General features: G+C 40.0%; 1 protein-coding gene across 4 annotated transcripts in view; it reads right to left on the bottom strand.

Moving 5' to 3' along the window:
• LOC105919475 (teneurin-3-like) overlaps positions 1-16,480 on the bottom strand; it is a 457,194-nt gene that overhangs the window by 267,795 nt on the left and 172,919 nt on the right. The window contains exon 1 of one of the 4 annotated variants that reach the window (XM_036136712.1): positions 654-1,245. The exons of the other annotated variants lie outside the window; for them this stretch is intronic. The gene's annotated coding sequence lies outside the window, so the exon portion shown is untranslated. Of the gene's footprint in view, positions 1-653; positions 1,246-16,480 lie in introns of those variants that run through there. 4 annotated transcript variants of the gene reach the window in all.

Raw genomic sequence — 16,480 nt, 5'->3', positions numbered from 1 at the left:
TCAGTGCAGCTGCCTATCCTCAGCAAAGACTGTCACACCAGTGTAATTCATCAAGTCTGCAATCCACAGAGCCCGGTTGTTTCTACTGGACCAGCCGTCTCAGCTCTGTTGCAAAGACAACTGGGATGCTGTCCACAACATGGGCTGAAGAATGGGTTGTTATGGACGACTAACTCTCAGTTTGGATAGAAAACCTGGGCAATACACATGGGGGGAAAAAACAACAAAAACAGTTTTCAAAAGTCAGTAGAGAAGAAAATGGATAAAAATCAAGAATAAAAAAAGAACGAAAAAACCGCAACACTTCTCTTCTTTTCCCTCTCCTTTCCATTGCTTTTCTGCCTCTCTACTTTCTGGCTGCCATTATTTCACACACACACACACACACACACACACACACACACACACACACACACACACACTGTTGTTTTGTCAATGAGTTTACATTCAGTCAGTGAATTCACACAATGGCAGTCAATTGACTAGAGACCAGGCAATTTCCCAAGTCATGCAGACACACTGATTCCCAGTAAACACACACACACACACACACACACACACACACACACACACACACACACACACACACACACACCGCCACCGCGCAGCTGGAAGAAAAAGGAAAGCAGCACATTGAAGCGGGCCGTGTGTACCTGGTCTGTGTAAGTACTCCAGTTTAAAGGGTTAAAGCTCCCACAAACATAGGATCCTTCCAGGCTCGCAGGGACACGCAGGAACCGTGGAAAACACCTCCGTCTCTCTCCCCTGGATGGATTTTCTTCCCTCCCTTCCTTCGGAAGAGACATAAACGCACAAGCCTTGCGCTTTTCTTTACCTTGTCTTTCCTTTTCTCCTTTCTTTTCCTTTATTTAATCTGATTGTCTTTTTTATTGTTTTTTTCTAGAATCACTCTCACTTCTGCTGTTGGCTGTCCTCCGTCTCTTCTCTCACTTCTCTCTCATTCCCTCCGATCCATGAAAGGGATGAAAAAGGAAAACCGTGCGGGGAAAAACTACACCACGCTGCTGCTTTCTCCTCCTTGAACACTGAGCTTTTTTTTTTCTCTTCTTCTCCCCCAGCTGAAGAAAACGGTTCCCTGCTTCTCGCGCGCACGCGCCTGAGCGTGAGTCCTGCGTCCTCGCGTGCTTTTTGGCACCTCTGCCGCGTGTGCGTGTGCCTCGTCTGCCCGATCTCTCGCGCCCTCGCTCTTTACCTCTCCGGCTCCACAACTCTGCTGGGGAGAGCGAGGGAGAGGGCGGGGACAAGTGAGGAGTAGGATGTTGTGATTGGCTGGTTGAACGGAGGAGGGTGGGGTTTTTTGCGCTGTGCATTCGGCGAGTGAGGCTTGTGAGGTGGAGGAGGGCACTCCCTCCCGATGCATTCCTCAGCTCTGATCTCTCTCCAGTTTCATGACCACGTCTCTAAAAGCAGAGCCGCTACACGTCCCGACCGCCTGCGCCCTGCACCCGATCCTTCGCTTTCCTCCCGAAGCCAGAGAATAAGCGCACACCGCCCGCATTCATGTGCGTTTGCGTGTGTGTCTGTGCGTGCCGTTGCGGTTTGAGGCAGCTGTGTAAACTCAACGTGCTTAGGAGCGAAACAGGGACTGGAGTGAACGTAAGAGGGAAAACATTATGATATAAAAATACTCATGTAAAGACAAAAATTATATTTTATCAAATACATTATTTGTGATTTTGCAGTTCAATTTTATAAGAAAATAAATAAAATAAAATCATTATTTAATTAAATCAAACCAGTATGTAGATGAATTATATTCCTATTCAGTCTAACTCAGTGCAACTATACTCACATTCAATACCACCCAGTTCAACATAAAAGTATGGATTTAATATAAAATTATTATTATTTTGTTTATGTGCCAAACAGACTGCAACAGATTTGAATCAGTTTTATTCCACTTATGATACCGCATATGCGAGTATTTGGCAAGAAATCTTTACTTTTTCTTTATTTACTGTAAATGATCTTATTGACAGTCATTAAAAAAAAAAAAAAAAAAGTCAGTCAAGTCTATTTATACACCTCTAGGTAAAAAAAACATAGGCAACAGTATTCCTAAATGATTTATGTTTTATGTATTTATTTATTAATTTATTAAATATTTTTTAGTTTCTCTTTTGTTTCTTTATTTTGGAAGGGTGTATATTTTTTTTTATCTTGTATGAGTAGTTGAAAACACATTTTTAAAAATCTGTTTCAAACCATATTTGCATTTATCTAAAATAACACACTATCTGTTATCATACAATCAGGGTTATCTCAATTTACATTTGATAGTACTTAAACAAACTAAAATCTAATCTTTTATTCCTTTTGAGAAGACATTTTAAAGTTATGTAAATATGTTTAAGAGGCTTCAGTGTTTATGTTTTTTCCAGTGCATATTTAAAAATGTGGGAACAGTTTAGCCTATGAAGCTTATGCTTTTACATGTTTCACAGAGAAAGACACACACTTCTCAGCAAGTGCTTCTTGCTTAACAGTTTTTGTACTTTGGGAACTTTCATAGAAGAAATGTAATTTCTGTGGCCTAAGTAAAGCTCTAATAAACAGCATGTACACTCACAGTACATGCTGGCTACAAGTGAATGTGGCAAGCACATCCATCTATCCACCCATTGTCTTCTATTTATCTGAGAATGAGTGCAGAAATGAACATACTTTTTGAAAGCCTGTCCTCTCTGATTAAAGCATCCTTTTTCATTGATTTTATGTAATAACCAAATTTGTGGCATACTCAATTTTGAGCTTTCATCATCTGTAAGCCATAATCATCAAAATGGCAATAAATAATGACTTAAAATATTTCACTTTGTGTGACGAAGCTATATAGAAAAGTGAGTTTCACTTTGTCAAATGAGTGACAAAATGGTAAACTTTAAACTTGTTTAAATGCATTGTTTGTTGTTATTTCAACTTTCACTTCGCTTCATGCATGCTCAGAATGAGGGATTGCTGCAAAGTCATGGACAATGCAGACGACTCTCCCTGTGGCTCTACGCTCTTTTAGGAGGAATGAATGCTGCTTGTCAAGACTTGATGCAATCTGCTGGGTTTCCTTAGATAGGAAACTTTTTGACCAATCTGTGTGATTTGATTGAATTTGACTTTGTAAAGTGGCTTGAGATGACATGTGTTGTGAATTGGCACTATATAAATAAAATTGAAATGAGTTGAATTTAAATGTACCTGTAGACACACGTCACACGCTGCCAGAATCTATGGGGTCTTTGTCTTTTGTTAGTGACTTTTTTGGGGATTGTTGTTTGGTTGTGATTAATTTTTGGTTTTGTCAACCGCACTGTCATGGTTGACTTGTTTTGAGATTCTTAGGTATTTCTTGTGGCCTATTCTTTTTGTACTGGTTACAATGTAAGTCTTCAGCTTTTGGTTAATAATATAATTTTCTTCCTGTTAGTATCCTTGTGTATTATTTTCTTTATTAATTAGTAATTTTCCTCAGGTCATCAGTTAGGTCCTCACTCAGCTATACTGCATTCTGTTGATTGTACCATGCCTCTATAATTACTTCTGTTTCATTCCATGATCATCAGGCAATACAGGTTTGCTTGTCCTTCTGTTGCCTCATCTGGTTACCCTTTTTATTCAGTTGGAAATGTCAAGTGCTAACCTAAACACACTGCAACTTAAGGGGAAAACACAGCTATGTATCAAAAAATACATATTTAGTATCCAACACAGGAGGTGTCTTGGCACGCATGTGGAAAAGGAGTGTACGCATAACTTAGGTCTCAACATCTCCAAAACCAAGGAGATGGTTGTTGACTTTCATAAAAACAAATGTTCATTACACCTGTTTGTCACTCTTGCTTTTGTCACAGCTGTATTTCCCACCCTAAACCATAATACTGCAATGTGACCGTTTTTGGTTTGGTCCTGAGCGGTTGAGGCGGGAGCGATACAAGATGGATTCTCTAGTGTTGTGAATGCACAAATACTGCGAGAATTCAGCTCGTAAGCAAGGTTATCTGGATATATACCGAAAGGGAAGTTTTTGTCTGTGTTGCTTTTTCCATAATGTTACACAGACTAAAGAGGAGTGAATGTATAATCAACCATTTAAACGCCCCTGCTCCACCTGGTCAAGTCAAGCCCTAGCGCTCCCTACTAAGCTACTGCTGTTTGGTGCACTTTAAAGCTGCACAGGTTGGTTGGATTTAACTTCTCTCACTTTTTACAACCTCGTTCACAAACCTGTGCACTTGTCCCACAGTGCTTCCAGAGGACAGTCCATTGCTGAATGTCTTGTCAGAAGTTTCAATAAACCTTTTGGTAGTTTATCCACTCCTGTATTTTAGGTGAACTTCTGTGTCCCCAGTGAGAATTATCACATGAAGTACAGTCTTTGCTAGTAAAGTGTCTATGTGTGAGTAACTGAAGATCATCTCATCTCCCAAGAAAGGGTGGTTGTTAGGAACCGGAGGTGATCAACAATAGAAGCAGAGTTTTCAGGGATCGTAAGAGGAGGGTATGTTGGGTGTACTCAGGAAGTCCACTGTCATCTCCAGTATGGAGCAGGTCAATCTCCAGATGGTTCTGACTGCAACAGTAGGCCAGCTGTTTTCCCTCCTGCCTGTATGCACCTCATCATTGTCCTGAATCAGAACAATGACAGTAGTGTTGTCTGAACTCCAAGAGTTTATTTTTTATCAATTCAGAGTACCACACCAGACCAAATTCATGGTGATGTTTAGCACATTTAACTGACTTGAACGTTGATCTGTTCTGCCTTGGAACGCTTCAACATGCTTTGTGGAGTGTTTGTTAATGGTGAAATTTGAAGCTCGTAAAATTATCCACCAACCAGTGGGGGTCTGTTTTTTTTTCAGTAGCTCTATAAAACTTACCAATGAGCTGGAACATGTCTCTGCATTGCTTACGTTTTGCATGCTATGGCATGTGGTAGTGCTACCGTTAAAGAGCATTTAGACTACCCACAAACAATGGAGACAATACAGTCACCATAAATTCTAAGAGGTTATCAAACTTGAAAGGTGATAATGTACTTTCTTTGCAGTTGTTTTCAAAGTTAAAAAAATAACGCATTCCAGATCACCCATGCATCAAGCCACAGCAGAGGGCCCCAGAGTGACATCCAATATTGTAAAACACAGACACAGGTCTTCTTAAAGTTTTCATTTCTGCAAGAATATTGCCTCAGGATCTTGTCAATGACGTCTTTGTCTTTTGGTAATATTGATCACTGACCTTGTCCCCTCAAATTCCTCCATGGTCATTAGTTCTACCCTTTCCAAATCTTCCTTGCTGATTTTTTGGAACATTGCCAAAACTTGCTCTACATTCTTCCTTCTGTTCTCATTGATATTTCCACTATTAAACTGGTTAAACTTGTGACTCAATACAAACATCCACTAAATATCCATCTAACTAGCATTCACAACTTAACTAGAGTGATAATGTATGTCAACATATTGTGTAAATATACGTGTTTCTGGTCTAATTATATAACTTAGACTTAAACATCCTTTACTGTCATTCAACTGCACATTCACATGTACATTTGGACAAAATTTCATTACAAGGCTCTGAGTAAAAACAGAAGACAGAGGAAAAATATTATAAAGTATTTTTCATTTTTCATGAATGTAGCGTCACATTTTAAATGCTCAGAAAAGTTATGTGTAAGACAATATGAATACTGCAAGTATATATAGCAGCAGACCATGACCATGTAAAGTGACTAGTTTGGGGATTATTAAGAGAATAACTGTTCTCCATAGAGAACCATTTTAGGATATACGTTCAAGGTGGGATCTGCATACCACAGAGTGTCTTTAACTATGTTTTTCCCTCATCATGGTCTTTTATTGTTATTCTTTTTTGGTCTTGTAAGGCAAGTGTAGCATTAAGAATTGCTGTTTTAATGCCAAAGAGAGCCCAACAGATTTTACTTTCACAAGTGGAGCATTACTGCTTTCACTATAGTGCTCCACTTGATTTATATATGCATAAAGCTTTATTAGAGTTTATTTCATGTTCAATGTACACAAATATGTAAAGGTAGAAAAAAAAGAAAAAGATGAGACGAAATGCTAAAAAGGAGACAAGGTGAAAATATAGAAGAGCGAAAAGGAAAGAACAAGATAATATCCTGGGAGTCTACTTCTACACCTGCAAAGAGAGACATACAAAGAAAAGCAAAACAAACCGATAAAGTATTACAGGTACAAACAACCATCGTCTTGATAACATCACTGAAAAATACACAGTTTTATTTAATACGAGATGTATAAAATGATAGCTAAGCTAATAATAGGGGTTTTCTGTATCAAAGTGAGTCTCTAAGCACCTGAATCCAAGCACCTGTAGGTGTTTGTGAGAGTGCACTTGTATATGTAAGGTTTATCCATAAGCAAAATGTTCAAAAGTGGTTGTGAGAAGCCAAAAACCAGTCCGCTAGAGTGCCGAGGCAGACACCAGAGAAACCAGAACCCTAGACACCTGAAAGAGCCCCCAGACCAAAGGTGCCCAGCGGGATAGCTGCCTCCCCTATCCCAGAGAAAGCAGAGAGGAGCCCCAGGAAACCTCCAAAGAGCCACAGGGCCCAGGCCCCACATGGCAGCCGCCAGGAGTGAGCCAGCACACACCAGACACTTGATCATTTATTATGTTGTTGTTAAGGTATTATGTACAAACTGATGCCAAACATGACAGAGGAAGAGGGGAATAGAAATGCACTCAATGCATTAAATTGAATTGAATATTCTTCACAAATGGTTCACCTGTCATGTAAAAGTTAAAATTTAAAAGTGTATCCTGAACTAATGTATCCTGAACTAAAATATTTCCCTTTAAACATGCAGCACTGCGCATATTCATTATGGTCCATGTGTGCGTATGGCACCTTTTGACTCGTAACTCAGGGCCAGCTGTTGGTTAACAGCTAACAGTAGCTTTCTCCGAATTTCCTTATCTACCAATGGTTTAACGGTAGTGAAGCTAATATTTTTGTTTGCGGAATATGAGTTTGCGAAGCCAACTTTTTGGTTAGCTGTGCCCACCACTACCAGTCAGTACTGGAACTTCTGTGTTTTGTCGCATTTGTGACTCTGAACAAAGCACTGACTGCCCTGAGTGATTCATTCTAACGTTTCTTCTTGCAATGGATACACTCTCATGCCACTGGGAATTATATGTTTTTAAAAGCTAACTGCCAATCCCGAGTCAGGCAACATGAAAAGAGACTAAAACACCTGTTGTCCCAGATCTTAACAGACACATAGAGCAACATATAGAGCAATTGAGGGCAGAGGAGACAGAGCGTGAATGAACATAACAGCCCTAATGTTCTGCAGTATGCAATGGGTGAATGACTAATTGTAAGGTAAAGCACTTTGGGGTCGTCTGACTTGATAAATTGCTATACAAGCCATTTACTATATACTCCAGTACAGTTTTTGTTTTAGATTAACCACGGCTAGTAAAGAAGATGAAAAATAATTTTTCAGAATTTCACTCTAGTTTAGGTTACGCATGCTGTCCATGCATATAAACAGCCACCAGATTAAATCACCATCGTTTACATTACATCAAAGTTCTTCTAAAGGACAGAGGTGTCTCAGGACATACTATGGAGCTTGAAAGCATGACATAACAACTGCACTGCATTGTGAGCAGTGTCCGAAATTCACTTCCTGATTCACCGGCCAAGTTGGCCGGTAGATGTAAAAATCAACCAGCCAGGCATATTTTTTACCGGCCAAAATATTAATCCTGACCAGACCTCAATTTTTATAAAAATTAACAGTGAGATTATGTTAATTTTCAGGGGGCGTGGTTGGGGGTGTTGGCTGACTGGACCCTGGAAGAGAAATCTTTGTTTCCTGACTTTGATAAGAAAATATTGTAGTTGATTATAAAAGGCACAATATGAATTATCAGATTCACATCCAGGCAATATAAAACACTACAGATTATCATTATTCTATCCATGTTGGTCTTATTTGTGAATGATGCAGAGTTTAATCAAACCTATACATCCCAACATTTTCCCTCAGCTACAACACCTAAAGCATGCACGGTTCACGCTGCGTCTTTACGCTGATCCAGCTGCTGGATTTTACCCTGGTGCGCTGCACGCGAGGGATAAACAGTGGGGAAAATGCATAAATAAAGACTCTAAAGGGCTCCTTTAGGGAGGAGAGAAGGAATAATGGGTTTGAGCTAAAGCCCCTGATGTTACAAGTTCCTTAAAATGACCCTTAAAAGTGCGTTACATGTAATTTTGCACACCTGAATTCAACAACAAGGCACTACGCCCACCGAAGTACCGCTGGTTCTGCATTGTTAAAAACAAAACAGCATGAAACACAGCTACTGACTCTCCTATTGACTTTAATTGGGACAGTTTGGTACGAGTGGAAGGACATTAAATGCAGGGATTCACGTTTTGAAGGCTTGCCGCTGATAAAAGCACATGGCTCCAAGAGGGGGTCGCAGTAAGAGCGGCGAAGCACAGAAACACAGCACATGTAGTTAAAAAAAATGCAGAATAAATAAGAATAAAACTTATAAACAGACTAATTGGCATTTTAGACTGCATCAATACAGTTGATGCAGTCTAAAATGCATCTACTGCATCAATTTTACATGGATGTGAAAGGAGCTGAACCAGCTCCGTAGAAGGCGGGTCTAGACTGAGCTCTGGATGGACAGAGCTGTGAACGGATCATCCGCAGCCCAGATGGGTTTTGTTATTTTTATGTTATTTTTATTTTATTTGGTAAAAACATTTACTCGCCATGTGGCAGCTAGCCCTCTAAAATTCACTTGCCAAACGGGAAATTTACTCGCATTTGGCAATTGGCGAATGTTAATTCGTGAGATACCTGGAGATTGGGAAACAGACTTCTAAAACTATCCTGGGAGAGCGGTAGCAAGCAGTGGTGGGCTTCGATTTTCTGCCACCTGACAAAACTGTGTTTTCTGTATAGCTTCTGGGGAGTCAAAGGGTTTTGACTAATTTTGCGAGCTTTGCATTGTAGTACCATCATACCCTCTTATGGTTTTTGTGCAAAATAGGGCTCGAAAGGTCACATGATTTTGCAATGCATTGTGGGATCCGGTTGCCATTTTCCAGGTCAATAGCTTTTGTTTACATTGCTGATTCAGATGCTGCGATGTGCGAGATAGAGATGCTAATTGCTTCACAAATAAATTTGCCAATAAGCCCTTAAATATTTCCGACGTAAAGGCAAAGTAGGTGCCAGGCTTAAAATATCTAAACAAATTTGTTCAGCAAATACCGGAGTAGGAGCACTGTAAGTTGAAAGTATGTTGTTCATGTACCTCTGAAAAGATGAGTTTTCCCTTTATGACAAACATTTTGGACATCCTGGACCCACCCAAATTTGCTTTGTCCATGAGCCCTTATAGACCTAATTTTTCTGAATTCAATTGGCGAATGTTAATTTCGGACCCTGATCATGAGATACCTGGAGATTGGGAAACAGACTTCTATTTGTCTACACACCTTTATCCACTATCTTTATTTTCTGTTTTTTTGTTTTTAAAAAGTAAAAAAATGCGGTGTAAACGCGCTGTGTCATTAACTGTCACACTAGTTCACACAAAAAAAAAAACAATGGATTGCAATTTTCAGTATTCCAATGTGGAATCAAAGCCAAGAAGCTCAGATAGCTGAACTAACAAAAATATGCTGACTGGACCCTGGATAACAGACGTGATACAACCAAACCTTACTTTCAACGCCATATCCCGATACATGTGTGTTCACTGCATTTTCAAGTTTGACTCAAAGCTTGTGATTCTGTTTCACACAGAGCTCTGAGCAGGGTTCTAGCGCTAGCCTAGTCAGCTATGGGTAGCAAACAAAGTAAAAGTAAAGCAGACCCTTGGTAAAAATTCCCTACTTGAACAATGGACCGTACTAAAGAGAAAGCCGATGGAACCTACACAAGCTAAAACCTGTTTCGAAGGTTTGCCATCTCAAAAAAATCTCTAGGATTGCTGGGATTGATCCATATGAGTAGAAGCTGAACTTGTTTTTAAATCTCATTTAATCTCATCTTTTCATACCGGCACTGAATTCAGAAAAATTAGCTCTTTAAGGGCTCATGGACAAAGCAAATTTGGGTGGGTCCAGGATGTCCAAAATGTTTGTCATAAAGGGAAAACTCATCTTTTCAGAGGTACATGAACAACATACTTTCAACTTACAGTGCTCCTACTCCGGTATTTGCTGAACAAATTTGTTTAGATATTTTAAGCCTGGCACCTACTTTGCCTTTACGTCGGAAATATTTAAGGGCTTATTGGCAAATTTATTTGTGAAGCAATTAGCATCTCTATCTCGCACATCGCAGCATCTGAATCAGCAATGTAAACAAAAGCTATTGACCTGGAAAATGGCAACCGGATCCCACAATGCATTGCAAAATCATGTGACCTTTCGAGCCCTATTTTGCACAAAAACCATAAGAGGGTATGATGGTACTACAATGCAAAGCTCGCAAAATTAGTCAAAACCCTTTGACTCCCCAGAAGCTATACAGAAAACACAGTTTTGTCAGGTGGCAGAAAAACCAAGCCCACCACTGCTTGCTACCGCTCTCCCAGGATAGTTTTAGAGCAACTATGCTGCTTTCCTGTTGACATGTATTCTAGTGATGTTAGAGCAAAACCACATTCTAAGCGGATAAAAAAATGGATATAAATGGAAAAAGACCAGTTGGATACTGGACTGGCCAGCCTTTATTCCTAAACGAGTATATCAACTGAAACCCTTTACTATTTGGTATTCGCAGTGCCAGATTGTAACTGAAGAGTTGTGAGAAGGAATGACAATCTTCCAAAGTTATAACAGTGTTATCATCCAAGGTTTTTTCTATTTTCATTTTTAGCTGTGTTGTTTCCTTCATCATTTGAACTTTGTTTTGGATCAACTTGACAGTTTGTCGTTTCTTTTTTGTATTGGCATCTCTAGCCTTCCAAAAGGAGGCTTTTTCAACACCAGTTTAGCTGGTGCCCCCCCACTGTGACATACAATACTCTATAGGTCTTTAGTGTGCATGTGTTTGTGTGAGTGAAAGAGAGATCAATAAAGAGAGTAGGAGGTGTGTGCGTGTTTTAGAGAGAGATTAAATGTTCCTGCCATTTAAATATCCAATGTGTGTATTTGTGCATTAGCAAATGTGCTACGGGCTCCTGAGCTCTTTTATTTCATTGTATTGGAACCCTACTGGGCAAGTTCACAACCTTAGTGAGGCATGGAGAAGAAAGAGAAGTAAAGACAAAAAGAGAAGAACGCAGGGAGAGAAATACAAAGAAAGAAAGACAACTGAGAATGTGATGAGAAATCTTAACCAGCAACAAAATGGGAAAACAGAAGAAAAAGATGAAAATGGAAATTTCATCTTTTTGGAAATTTCATCTTTTTGGTGTGGAATGTGGAAATTTGAGCAAATAATGTAATATCTAAGCATTACTTAAATTCACAGGGCTTTGATTGGGGCAGTTTGCTTGTAGGTTTGGGCATTCTGAAAATCAGGAATTCTGAAAATCTGGATGCCAATCTGGACCTGCATTAAATGGCAAGTCATTCTGAGCCTAGGTCACATCTTACTTTTAAGGCACGCTCAGCTGAGGAACAACCAATGGCCGTGGGAAAAGTGCTACAGACCCAACACTACCCTAAGACCCAACACCACTCTAAACCCTCTCTGCCTGAAACCCCTTTAGGTTCATGCATGCTGCTTTGTTCAGTTGGCACAAACGTGAATGAAAACTTGTCTAGGTTCTCCTCTGGTTCAAGAGCGTCCAAAGGATGTGTATTATTTCATTTAGGAACTTTAAAAGTGAGTGGTCAGGCCTAAAAAGGATACCTGCTGCCAGATAAGTAATGTGACCAAGTGGAACACAGTGCAGACAGCTGCTGTAACACAATTAGTTAAAAACAATATTTAAAGCCAAATGCATGATTTATAAGATTAACTTGTTGTTAGCAACTTTAACGTGTTACCCCAAATTATTTTTTTTTGCAGATAAACTGTATAAACTGGGCATTAGGGTGTTCCTTTAATGTTACTGTGCAATTTCTTACATTTCTATGTGAACTTGTTTAGTTCTGCAATACTTGTCTTAAAACTGTCCTAGTGCTGTCCGCTTACTCCCAGATTCCACATCCTCCGCCCCTCTACGTATCCGCTCCGTTCCAGACCGCCTCCGTGAGTCCGTGAAAAGCAACGCTTACTATATCTGCAGTTACTCCGTCTTACTCTGCTCTGAGTTCCTTGGAGCTGGAGGAGAGCACATGCAGGAGGTACGAGTTCACATGATAAAAATTGGGATATAAAGGAGTCAGAAACAAAACAAACTTTTAATTAATCCTTTTAAGTGTCCGAAAAGTTCTCTGTTGTTGATTATACATCGACTCTGTGTATTTTTACTTCCATCAAGTATTGGTTAGTACATTGGTCACTGAAAACTTATATGTTTTTGTATTTATATACAAAGCCTATATATATATCAAATGACAAAGCTGCTTCCTTGTTTGGTGAAAAACTATTAGTTTGCATCTACTACTTAAATAAAATAGTAAATTTTATTGGGAATATTTAAAAAATCTGTTTTAATTTGTGGTTACTGATCTCTCGTTACCCTATTTTACTTTGACAAACCGGATGTTGTGAGCATGCTTTTTCCTGTTTTATACGATTGCAATTGTGGAGCTTGACCCGGCTGGAGTCCAACGGACCGGAACGGAGCAGAAAATTGGATTTGTTCCGTATATTGATAGTGAAAGACGGAGAGCTTGTCCGCTTTCGGTGACATTCTGGGAAGTAACGGAGAAAGTGGAACCCATCCATCCATCCATTTTCCAAACCGCTTATTCCCTCATGGGGTCGCGGGGGTTGTTGGTGCCTATTTCCAGCGTTCACTGGGCGAGAGGCGGGGTTCACCCTGGACAGGTCGAACGTGGAACCATTCTAATTAATTAAAATAACGTAATTGCTCTGTCGGAAAGACGTGCACATACGTGAACGGAACAGAGCAGTCACGGAGGATGTGGAATTTGGGGGTTAGAGTTGAATGGTGTTGCAGTTGAAGTTTCCTATTGGTTCAAACAGTGCATGTTTTCATCACTGGTACATGCTTTCATCACCATAGGGTATAAAACATCTCAGTCAGACACATGCCCCCATCCCACAGCGAGTCAGACTCAGGAGTTGGAATCTCCTAGCATTGAGAGCATTTATCGTCAGTGTTCAGCCTCACTGCTTTTAATGCTAGCCCATTTTAGCAGTGATGCTGTTAACATCAATTTACCTTTATGAAACTGCACCCACTCTGTTTCCAAAACCCACCTCACCCGCAGAGGAGCAAATTCCTGGGGATGCTTATTATAGACACTTTGACCTGGTCCATCTACACATGTGCTCTTATGAAGAGAGCGCATGTGTTTCTGCACTTTCAGTTTTGGATGAGAAGAGCAAAACTACCTCTTCCCATCCTCACCCCTTTTTACAGAGGAACAGTAGAGAGCATACTGACCAATAGAGAGCGTACAGACATTGTTGTCTGGTCTGGGGCCTGCAATGCCTCAGACAGGAAATCTGTAGAGCGTGGTGAGGACGGTGGAGACAATCACTGGGACAGTGCTTCCCTCCATCCATGACATTGCTTGCAGATGCTGCCTGACTAGGGCTCAGACAACCATAAAAGACCCCTCCCACCCCACCATGGACTGTTTTCTTGCTGCCCTCTGGCAAGAGGTTCAGCAGCTTCAAATGCAGGACAACCAGTGCCATAAAAGCTTCCATCCACACAGCATGATTGCTAAACTAACAATAATCCCCCCTCCCGTACATACACAACTAGTCACTTTACATAGTCACTGTGACCTCCATTGCACAGAGTAACTGTACTATCGGCACCATCAGATGGTCTTTTCATTGTTGCAGTATATCTTGCTGCTACATATACTTGTAGTAGTCATATTGTCGTACACATAACTTTTCTACACATATATAATATATCTTTGGGTGTACTGCTACATTTGTGACAAATTAATTGTTATGATATCCATATCTTTACCTTTCCAAATTTGATTTATTTGGGATCAAGTGACCAAGTCAGACTAAGTCTTAACCTCCAGATTTGGACCATATCAGATTTTTTCAAGTCAGATTTGAGTCCAGCGTGTGGTAATCTGCCCCCATTGCAGTGCAATACAATGGATTGCCACAAGCGTGCTGTTTTAGGAGTCAAGAGGAGAGGTGTGAGATATATAATTAAAAGTTGCCCTCAACATCCTACATTTCTTAATGGACTAAGTCTCAGTGACGTTGTAGACATCCCTGTCCAACAAGTCCTGGCTGCGTACCCGCATCCAAACAGACCTCTGTGCTAAACTGGTAGCCAAAGCTCCCTAAAACACCAGAATACAGAGTTTCACTACCTTTTTATTCATACCTTTCCCCCACCGCACCCACTGACACAATAAAATGCTTCTGCTGGACACTTAAAACCACAACACCTATTTGTTCCATGTTTCCTGGAACAAAATGTGGTGGGTGTGCCACTATTGTTCTTTTGTGCATATGGGTGAGTTTGGAGCTGCGAATTGGAGTTAGATATAGGAAACAATTTTAAGTAAAGTGAATGAACTTGCAAAAAAGAATTATTATTGAGCAATAAGACTTTCAATGTGAACGTAGCCAAAGATATTCATACAGGAGGGATCATAAGTGATTATTGTGGAACTAGGAGTTGAAAAGTTTGACCTTTTCACTCATCCAGACTCAGGTTGGACATTGATTTGCCGATAATATCATTTAGAATACTTTCCCTTTTTATTACTTCATAAGCATTGATATTAAAATGTAGTCCTTGTGGCCTCCCTGTTTTGCCACATCTTTTGATCCAAATGAACATGAAATGAACTTGGTGGTTGCAGTGAAGGACATTTGAGCAAATATCTTAGTAGGATGTTCATGGAGTTTAAAGCAGTCAGTTCTTGTGCACTTCCCATCTGGCTGGTTTCAAATTAACATAGACCCACTGTCAGTAATTTATGAAGACAAGATTTGAGACTTGATGGTTTTTAGTCTGACAGTCAGTAGGAATGCATTAATTTGTTTGCAGCCTAGGATCAATAAAGGCTTGTTATTGCTGTCATTGCAACCAAACTGTTCAGTAGTCATACATAAAAACATCCTTTTAATGCCAGTGGGCACTTATGGTGTGGAGAAAAAATAATTGAAAGAGGAAATTCTATCAGACAAACTCTGTTGGAAAAGAGTATTTTGCCAAATAGTTTGGGAGCTGAACTGCTGAAAGAGATAAGTGGTTTCTTACATTGTGATGTCACATTTTGTGTGCTGAAAAGTTAATACTTTGATAGGAGAGAGAGAAAAGGTTGAGTTTGGAAAACCAAAGGTTGAAGTACAAAAGACTTATGACTTTTTTCCCAGCCACTGTGGTGCTATTCAAAGCAGAGGTGCTATGTTCAACGTGTTACACAGCAAGAAACCTCAACTGATCCTACCAGAGTCTTATTTGAAAACTACAGGCACCTTTACTGCCAGAACACACACTCATACTTTCCAAAATGATCCAGTGGACGGGTAAAAAAGGAAGCAGTGCCAATACCCTGGGTGAGCAAAGTAAACAAATACATATATGTAGGTTTTCCTGCAACCTCGGTTACATTAGATTTTCAGTGGCAGGACGAGCGGTAAATAGATTCTTAACAGCAATACTTCATCTTGATATCTTGATATAGGTACTTGATGATTTTACTAAAGAATATTAAGAAAGCAATAATCCTAATGCATAGTTTGGCTCTTAAGACTACCCCAGGTTTAGATAAACATGACAAATTACTCCTCACATCCATATTGTCTATACTTTTGGATTTTACATTTGGAATTTGTTTTTTACAGTGGCCTTTTAATGGCTTAGTTCAGGTAAGCACAACTTATACAACGTAAATGTCAGTCTTCCTGATATAACAACTTTATAACAACTTGCATTGTATGAGTTATATGAGTTGTGCATAATAAAGATGTAAATTGCTGTTGGCTATTCACAACTAGGCACCCTGTTTATGTTTATTTGATAAGGAAGAACAAAAAGTGATAACTGATGCCATGTTCATAGGCCATGTAGCTAATTGCTAATTTACAGACCTGGTTCTGTCACACTCCAGGCCTGGTGCAAGGCAGGGGAGCGCGTGGTTAGCGAGACGCGAAACATAGCTGTTGAGGAGAGCGAGAATAGCGCCATAGGGGAGTTCTCTATCGATCGTCCCTATCTCTCCTACTCACTCTCTCTCAGCTCTCCTCTGCTCTCTCTCTCTTCTCTCTCTCTCTCTCTCTCTCTCTCTTCTCTGACGGGCAGGTGCTCCTCATCACTGCTAATTAGAGCCCTTCTTAAGGAGCAGAGACCAGGA

This window comes from Fundulus heteroclitus, chromosome 5 (genome assembly GCF_011125445.2).
Source record: "Fundulus heteroclitus isolate FHET01 chromosome 5, MU-UCD_Fhet_4.1, whole genome shotgun sequence".
Classification (NCBI taxonomy): Eukaryota; Metazoa; Chordata; class Actinopteri; order Cyprinodontiformes; family Fundulidae; genus Fundulus; species Fundulus heteroclitus.
The sequence above is the reverse complement of the archived record's forward strand: the minus strand, read 5'-3'. Positions and strand labels throughout refer to the sequence as shown.